This window comes from Rhopalosiphum maidis, chromosome 2, assembly GCF_003676215.2.
Source record: "Rhopalosiphum maidis isolate BTI-1 chromosome 2, ASM367621v3, whole genome shotgun sequence".
Taxonomy (NCBI): domain Eukaryota; kingdom Metazoa; phylum Arthropoda; class Insecta; order Hemiptera; family Aphididae; genus Rhopalosiphum; species Rhopalosiphum maidis.
This window is the reverse complement of record NC_040878.1, coordinates 31,441,726-31,451,136: the sequence shown is the minus strand read 5'-3', so window position 1 is coordinate 31,451,136 and position 9,411 is coordinate 31,441,726. Positions and strand designations below refer to the sequence as shown.

Below are 9,411 nucleotides of genomic sequence, written 5' to 3'. Positions count from 1 at the left end.
ATAAAATATATTTTGATACAATATTAAAGATGATTAAATTCAATTAAAATATCTGAAAATGTATTTTATGACAATATATACATAATTTATACTATTAATTTATAATACATTTTATAATATATGTAACTACAATATATTATCAACTTTTAGCAAAATTAAAAACAAAATTTCAAAATTAGTAAAAAGTAAGTAAAATTAGTAAAAAGAAAAGCATGTTAAAGAAAATTTGAATTTGAATATACTTATTGGCTATTTATATTTATAATATTTCGTAGTTTAATCGACGTTTAAACTATACGTAAAGTGATAGTAAAATATACCTAAATGTATACTTTACAATTTCAGTGTATATTCTTGTTTAGCTTAAACAGTTATTATATGCTATTACAAATGTTTAGTGTATAGTATTAATTAATATGTATTTTAAATGCATTTTTATACACATATAATAATTTACGTTAATGTTTTAAACAAAAATACACAGGTACATAAACTAAATATATATCTTGTAATATATGTATATACTATATAATATATAATAAAATATAAATATATAATGTTATAAATGAAATGTGTGTTTGTGCATAAAATTCACATAATATTATATTTTAACTATTATTAATTAATTTATTCAAAATGCTATTTATGTATTATTAATATTTATTGTAGTAAAGATTAAAGTAATATTACTAATATTTATGAAAAAGATTCACATTATAATTTATATATAATTTAATTAACAATTATTTTAAGTAAATACTAAATAAAATTATATTATTCAATGCATCATAGATAAATCCGTAATCACTGATATTTATAGTTTATAGTTATTTAAAAACCAATAATAACAATTTACAAAACAGATATCTTTAGTGTTTTACCTTTAGTTTTTACTTATTAATAATTATTTTATAATGATGTGTAATGTGTAATATTATTATTATTATTATTATTATTATTATTATTACTACTACTTTTATTATTATTATTATTATTATTATCAACTTGATTTTCATTATTTAGGAAGGAACGCTCGCCACAATTTGTCCGTTTTACCTGCGCGCCGTAGTGGTAGGGGCGCACCTGCCTGTCTTGGCCAACAGGTTTCTTCTTTCTAGGTAGTTAAGTACAATAACCCGTGTCGGTTGGACGGCTCCGAGTAAAGGTGTCGCAATACCGGTATCGTTTATACTAACCATTACCTAGACACATTTTTATTATTGCATTTAACTATTTGCTAGTGCTTATTTAGTATTTTTCAGTTTTTAAAGTTTTGTGCAATATTCTAGTTAAGTGTATCGTCGGTTTGGTGAAAGTGATAATATTTTCCTGCAGGAATATGGTGTTTTGATGGATTAAACAGTTACTTAAAAAGAATACAGGTAAGAAAAATATTTATTTTCATTTCTTCCCCTAAAATCTAAAATGTTATTAAAAAAGAAATAAGAGTTATTTGTAATTTATATCAAGATAATTAAAAAAAAAAATACTCAAACCAAAATAAAAATACGTAATATTATATTCTTATGAATTAAAAAATTATACTCAAAGTCTCGAACAATATATTCATAGTTTAAACATACGTATTTTCAAATACTATTTGTTAATTATCTGCTATTTTATAATTTTAGCAAATGTATCTCAATATAATAGCTAGTTATTTTATATTTGAATTTTTATTACTTTTTAGTATCCCATGTGTATATCCTAGTAAACTACATAAAATATATCGATCTTAATAAGCTGTATGTGGTTTTAAAAACCTTAGGATACGGTTAGTATTAATATCTTTGTATAGTTTCATAGAATTGTAATATTTTATTGTGTACATCTGAAGTCAATCTAACCGTAGATAATAGTCTTTTGTACTTAAATGTAGGTCAACGGCACCAAAGTTATGATATCTAATTACACGGTACGTTATGACTATTATGATATTATATTTGTCTTTTGTGTCAATCGTAATTTTTTTTTCGAAAAATATCGTTCTTTGAGTTGAATATCAAAGTTTAATAAAAATTTAAGTATATTTTTAGGATTTGTATTTGTAGTATCGTCATCTAAAAATTCTGTTAATTCATTTGTCAATTCAATTGTTATTCATTTTTACAAAAAAAAAAAATATTTCTTATATTTCTTATATAAACACCTGTACATTTTTGTCAAAAATATGTCCCCTCCTACATAGGGATTCAAAAAAATCTATTGTGTTGAGTCTGACACATGTCTCGCCCAACCCTCAGGCTAATATATGGTTTATTTAGCCGTGGGATCCAACCAGAAGCCAATAGTCATTATTTTCAAAATGTCATATATGAACATACTACAAAAAATAAAAACGTATTACAATACACGTATTGCAATATGAAAATATATTTTGTATTATAATAGCAAAGGAAATTAAACTTTTTTTACAAACATCCTATGGTTTAAGATGTGAAACGTTACTTTCAATTTGTATAATATATTTTCATATTTTGTTTTATAATTACCAATCATTGATTTATAATAACCTTTATGGTTTGTGAATTGTGAAAGTGACATTTTTTAATATTTTTTTTTTAAAATACTATATTAATAATAAGATAAAATGTGCATCATCACCTCTATGTTATGAAAATTAATTATAAGTAATACTGTTTAAAAAGTTATTATTCCTATAAATTATGTTTTGACGTCATAAAATATCATCGATGTGCTTGTGTAGATACCGTTTTTATAAAATGTTCTACAACCGGATGCTCGTATTCATAATTATATTATAATTATTTATTGATATTGTTTAAGGCGTTTCTGTTATTAATAATATATAAACCTATTGATTGAAGCCACGGAGATTCAATCCAGATATGAATCGTAATGTTTTTATACTTAATAAATCAATCATTAATAAGACAAATTTACAAAATACAATTATACAAAATGTTTGCAAGTAATAAAAAAAAATATTACGATAATTTGTTGTACAGTATAAATTTATCTGTATCTAAAGTGAGAACTTTAATACGTATTACATTTATTTGAATTCTTAAAAATAAAATATAATTAAAAACATGGGACAATACAAAATATTTTTGAAAGGCAACATATAAATCTAAGATGTTTTCGACAGTAATCAAAATGGAATGTACCTACATACTTAACCTATTTAATCAAAGAGAGTAAAAGAAAAATTAAAAAATAACTAATGAAAACCTCATTTAGTTTATCATAAAACTTTTGTTTAAAGATTACAATTTAAAAAAATAATTTCTCATCAGAGAGTCAATTATAAATTTATAATTTATTTGTACACTCTATGATAAAAATAATTTATAATATATATTGTACGTATATTATTCGGATATGAATAGATATTAATTATCATAAGTATAGAGTTTATTATAGCCTTTATGTAATATACTGGCTGACTATAAAATAATTTAAAATTAATTAAGAAGTTTTAAAAAATTATTTATACAAATTTTATTATACAAAGAATTACTTTTAAAACAAATTTATTTTTAACAAACATAAATATAAATAAGATATTTATCAGGTAGTATACTAAAATATAAAGTTATGTTTTCTTTGTGCTTGTAAAAAAAAATATTTAATGTGGTTAAAACCATTCACGGCTTTGTACTTTCTTATAGTGAAATTCTTTTCCTGAGAGTAGGTATGCCCGTAATTGTCTACTGCCTATTATAGAAATATCTAAGTTTATACATGAGTAATTTATACTGTACTGCTCTTATAATATATTTTTTTATTCAACTGTTTAAAAAGTCAGAATATATAGTTTTAAAACGTTAAATTTTTATTAAAATTGAAAATCTAAGTTATTTATAAAAATTAACATCACATATTTATACTTGAAATTTTAAGTTTTTACAGCTTATATAATATTACTATATGTATTTTAATATTGTTATTTATTTTTTTAAATTTGTAGAGGATGTATTTTTATATATTTCGTAGTTTCAATTAGCTGCTATTTATTCGATTAATTATGGTAATATAACAAATAATGTTTCTGGTGTATAATTAATACGATTTTCGTGCATTTCATAAAAATGTGTAATATCAATGTTGTGTTCATAATTTAGACAGTCATTAATAATGTATGTACCTATTGATATCGGGTATAATAAAAACAAATTGTAGTTGAAATATGATATTGGTTTTCATAATTTATATTATTGGTAGATAGTGCCTACCTCTTAATCATTAGGTCCTAATGTATAATGGTACCTATAAACTAATAACTATAAAGCCGAATTCTTCAACTCGGCGGTATGCGCGTGATGATTTAATGAACTTGACCTGTTGCCTGTTGGCAAGATGTATTTTGCTATTATGGCTATAAAGAGAAAATAAATGTCAGAAAGATAATTATACATATAATATACCTATATATAAATACATTAGGTGGTATTGCTTTGAAGCATATTAATGTTGAATATATATATATATTAGTATCTATGTGAATATGTGATACCTATGAACATGACGTATATTATTTTATAAAGACATACGTAGACACGCCAAAAAATCATAACGAGTGTACGGAAAATATATGACAGAGACTTAAACAGCCGTATACGAATGAAACATAATTAACATTAAACGCTTTGGATATATTTTTTATATAATTTAAACTTATTATATCTAGATAGTAATATTAATGTAAATCACACTAAACCCATGCGTTGCGGAAAACGATTTATTTTGGTAACTTAATTCCTATACAATATTATAATACGACATTTACGATGCTAACCATACGCGTCTGTCAAAAAATACATTGTTAAATATAATCGTGCACGGCATTAGATCGATGATAATTATTATTATGAGGAAAAAAATCAAGTGCATATAGCGTTAAATAATTTCTCGCAGACGGGTCGTCATGTTTTATGATAGGTAGGTAATAGGTATATATACTATACGATTATACATAATAATAATAGAATTACATATTATAGTTGATCGTATCATTTGACGACATTGTATAATATACAGAACGAGCTGTTACGTATTTTTATTATGCTTATATTATCTTAACAATTATTGTGATTGTTAAGTACCCGCGACTCGTGGTCAGTTTTATAAAAAAATACGTGTTCACCAATTCGACTTAGTTTCGCGGCATCATCGCCACGTCATATTGTATTATGTTCGATTTTATATATATAGTGTTTGCACATGCAAGAGTGATCGTTAAGTCATTGTCCGCGGTTTTTAAGTACATACAAACGCTGAAACGCGTATACACACGCGATGGTCGCGATTTTCGACAGTCATCGCAATGGCGTTGTCCGCTGTGGTAGCTGCAGCAGCAAATACCAAGATGACGATTTTCACGGTCATCTAAAATCTATTATATATACATATAGGTACTTATTGCCACTATATAGCACAGATATATAGTAATTTGCAGTCCAAAGAAATGAATTGATCACAAGAGCTGTAGGCATACAAAGCGTACAGCTGTGCAGGGCTGAAAAATGTAATATACCTAAATTTTTGAAGACGTAGGTAACATAATATACAGAATGAATCATAAAATGTGCTTACCCCTTTTTTCTTCAATAATGTGGTTTTTAAAATTTTTAAATATACTTTAAAGCCATATTTTCAAATTATTGGAATTTATGCTTTATTTTGTTCTACTAAAAAAGTATCTTGTGAAGATAATCTTCGATTTTTCAAATGAAAACTCGTATTAAAAATCAAAATTTGAATTACCTAGTAATTTTGGGTTGATTTTCTTTGTGCATTCTAAGTATAATATAGATAATGGTCTTAGAAAGTATCAGAGATATAGGTATGTAAATTCTAACATTTTAGTAATTAATATTAATTTATAGGTATATCGATAAGTTCATAATTTGTAAAATAGTTCCAGCTAGTATAATAAATAAGAATATTCAATAATATATCTATTTATTATATTTTTATAAAATTATTGTTGAAGACTAATTAGAAGGAAATAATTTGTTCAAATTCTGAATTAAGTACCTACATCGTTGTCAAAAAAGTATAAATGTTCTAAATAATTGTTAGTAAAAATGGGGTTTCTCATTTGAAAAACTGAAGTTTGTATCACTACAAAAAACTTCTAAAATAGTATAAAAAAATTTCAATAATTTAAAAATACGGTTTTGATAAGTATATTAAAAAATTAAAAAATAAGGTTTTAAATAACTATATTACTGAAGAAAAAAATGGGATTGAACATACTTTACGAATCACTCTGTATATATTGATAGTTATTATTGTACGTCGTACTTGCCTAATCCGCAACGGCTACCTGATTATTCTATTATGATTCAGTACCTTGTGTTTCTCGCGCCATGTGCTATCGGTCGGTATATTGTTGTGGACCTTAGTGGCGCATACGATTCGGTGGCAAATTTAATTAATAGGATTAATTGATAACGGATTAAAGTGCGCGCGTATACCGTGAATAATGGAGCGCGCTTGCGCTGCGGGACGCTCGTTCAAAAGCAGATCGTCGATACATAGTCGTAGCCTGCGCGCAAGCTTATATACATAATGCACCTAATAACAACTACTCAGTACACATATAAAACATAATAATATACAATATTGGAAATTAGAATATTACAAGTACTTAAACCTACCAGGATAGCAGTTGTGTTGCATCGTTATTCTCGCTGGATTTGTATAAATCACAACAACTGCAGTCTCTAACAATGCTGTACATATTATTATACTTCGAGTCGAATCACGAACCGTGTACACGATTTAAAAGCCCACGGATATGCTCTAGTTATAATATGGTATTATTCCTACGCCACCGTTGCCGCTGTATATATAATAGACCTTTTACACGCCGATGACGTTGTACCGCAGCAGTTAGGACTCATGCGTTAACGCCTACACGTGATGCGTTATGTATTTGCAATCGGTCGTAAATAGATACAGCACCATACTAACATGTGTACAAAGCGTTATACGGCAAGTTCGGCGGATTAATATGGATAATAATATTAAATGTATATATTATAGCGAGTACTTATACAAATTATATAATATTATACGTATGGCCGCTGAATTATACGTGTTTGATCGATGACCGACCGACGCCAATCGCAAAACGATTTTTGGCCTGTTTTTCCGTTTTTTTTTTAACGCCGCTTTGTATTATTATTGGTACGCGATGATGATAATAATAATATGCATCACATCTACAAATCGCACGTCGCGCCGTCATTATACGAACCGTGAAATGTGATGGTTGTGTGTCTTTAATACTCCGTTTATTATTGTTTCTCCGTGGTATATACGAATCGTGAAATGAATGTGCAGTAGAATAATATCTGTATAAATTAGGACAAAAACATATATTTTACATAAAACTTCGATAGGTAATACCTACTTTACAAATTTTTTAATCGATAAGTTGTGCCAATTAGTGTAATGGACATTTTAAAATCAAAATACTATTCATTATTATTATGCTATTCATTATGGATATTTTTTTCTACTTTACGATCTATTTTTTTCGGGGTAATTTTTTTTTTTTAGTTTTTGACTGTATAATGCTTCTATTGTTAAATAATATATTATTTAGTTAAAACGTGTAGTACTATACGACGTATATTTTCCCCTTGGAGCATATACGTGAGGGACTTACTTTTTCGAGCAAACGATCATTTTTTACGATCGTAGACACTCTGGAATTTTGGTCTTTCGGCACGTCTACACGCGATATCGAGAACAGTCGTTCCTCAGAATTTTGACGCCATCAAAGTCTAGAAACCCCGGGTCGTATCTCGTATATATTATAATTATTTAACCGAAAATCCACAACAATGACGAACATTTATCGCTATATATAACACTCGTATACGCCCCTACTTGAATCAAGATGGTTATTACATTACTTGTATGGCTATATATATACCCGAGTAGGTATAAGAATTAATTTTATTGTTATTTTTCTTGGCGGAGTATTTGAGGGGTGCGTTTCATAATAATAAATAAGAAAATAACAACGAATTCCCACTGGAAATTGATTTTGAAAAGTGGTTTTTCTACGTTATTAGGTACCTATATACTTTAAAAACGGGCAAGTGGTAACGACCGACAGTCGTCTCTCCCGGATAACATGACCCATCCTTTTTATTCGTTTATATTCGTGTGTATGTGCGCGCCTGTCACTATAATAATAATTTATATGTACGGCCCCTGCAGCCGCGGCGCACAGGTAGTATCTTCTACGTATCTGAGAAACAAGATTTCGGGTATACATTGGCTGTGTACTACGTTCGGTGGTTATATTTATACACATGAGTACATATGAGACGTGTAATAATATAATACCTTACCACCCATGTCCTATACATGACATTATATTATATTATATCAAACCGTCGGCTACAATCCCGTTACGCGCCCAGTAATGATGTTTTTTTTCTCTGCGGATTGAAGAAAATAATATTATTATATGTTTGTGTACACGAAACGCGCGTGCAGATATATACTACGACACGACCTAAACTCTGAAACGAGATTTTAAGGTGTTGTCGTGTTGCGCAATATCATAATACACTATATATATTATTATATGTTATATATATCTCTGCAGATATAATATCTGCTTGTAGTGCAAAAACCTAACGTTTGCGATTATTATTCGCACTGCGGCGGACACGCCATCACTGTCAAACTTAACGGTTCAATCACTGCCACCGACCCGTATTCTTGGTGCGCAACAATTATTGGTTATTAATTTATTATTATTAATAATATTAATAAATACCTACGGGTACACACACGCCACACGCGTATGTATTATACATACACAATACATACACGCTATACATCGTTATTGGCAGAGGCCGCCGACTGCGGAAAAACCGCGTTCGTTACCCACATTTTAATTACACGCGTCCGTCCGTCGTCGACCCGGGCAGTGCCGGGTAATTCGATAGGCACGTCGCGTTGGCCGGCAAAAAAATACACGTAGGAGCCGGGCGCGTCGCCCCGCTCGCGTAAACCGGTTGTTGGCCCAGTGACGTATAATGATAATAGTAATAATAGTAATAATAATATGGTGTACGAGCGGCGAACGAACTACGCGCGCGCGCGGCGGTAGAGGAAGTCATCGGGAGCATCGAACTCCTCCCGGGCCACCGATGCCGCTGCCAAGCTGATGAGCTGGCACTGTTCGTGGCGGTCAGAAAGACGACGGCGACGCGATGCCACCGACTCATAAGTCGTAATAAATACACACTATATGGACCGGACAACTGATGACTAATAATATTATAATAGTGGTGAACAAATCCGCGCCGAATCAGATTCGGCGGCGGTATGTCTTTCCACACACATAAGCAGTGTCCGCTGTCCGCTTTAATCGTCATCGTGATGAATCGCTTTTGTAACCATACGAGATTA

General features: G+C 29.0%; 1 protein-coding gene across 1 annotated transcript in view; it reads left to right on the top strand.

Annotated features, from left to right (window-relative positions):
* Positions 1-1,141: 1,141 nt before the first annotated feature.
* Positions 1,142-9,411, top strand: part of LOC113553160 — a 50,065-nt gene continuing 41,795 nt past the window's right edge. Inside the window, exon 1 of the mRNA XM_026956337.1 lies at positions 1,142-1,382. The gene's annotated coding sequence lies outside the window, so the exon portion shown is untranslated. The remainder of the gene's footprint in view (positions 1,383-9,411) is intronic.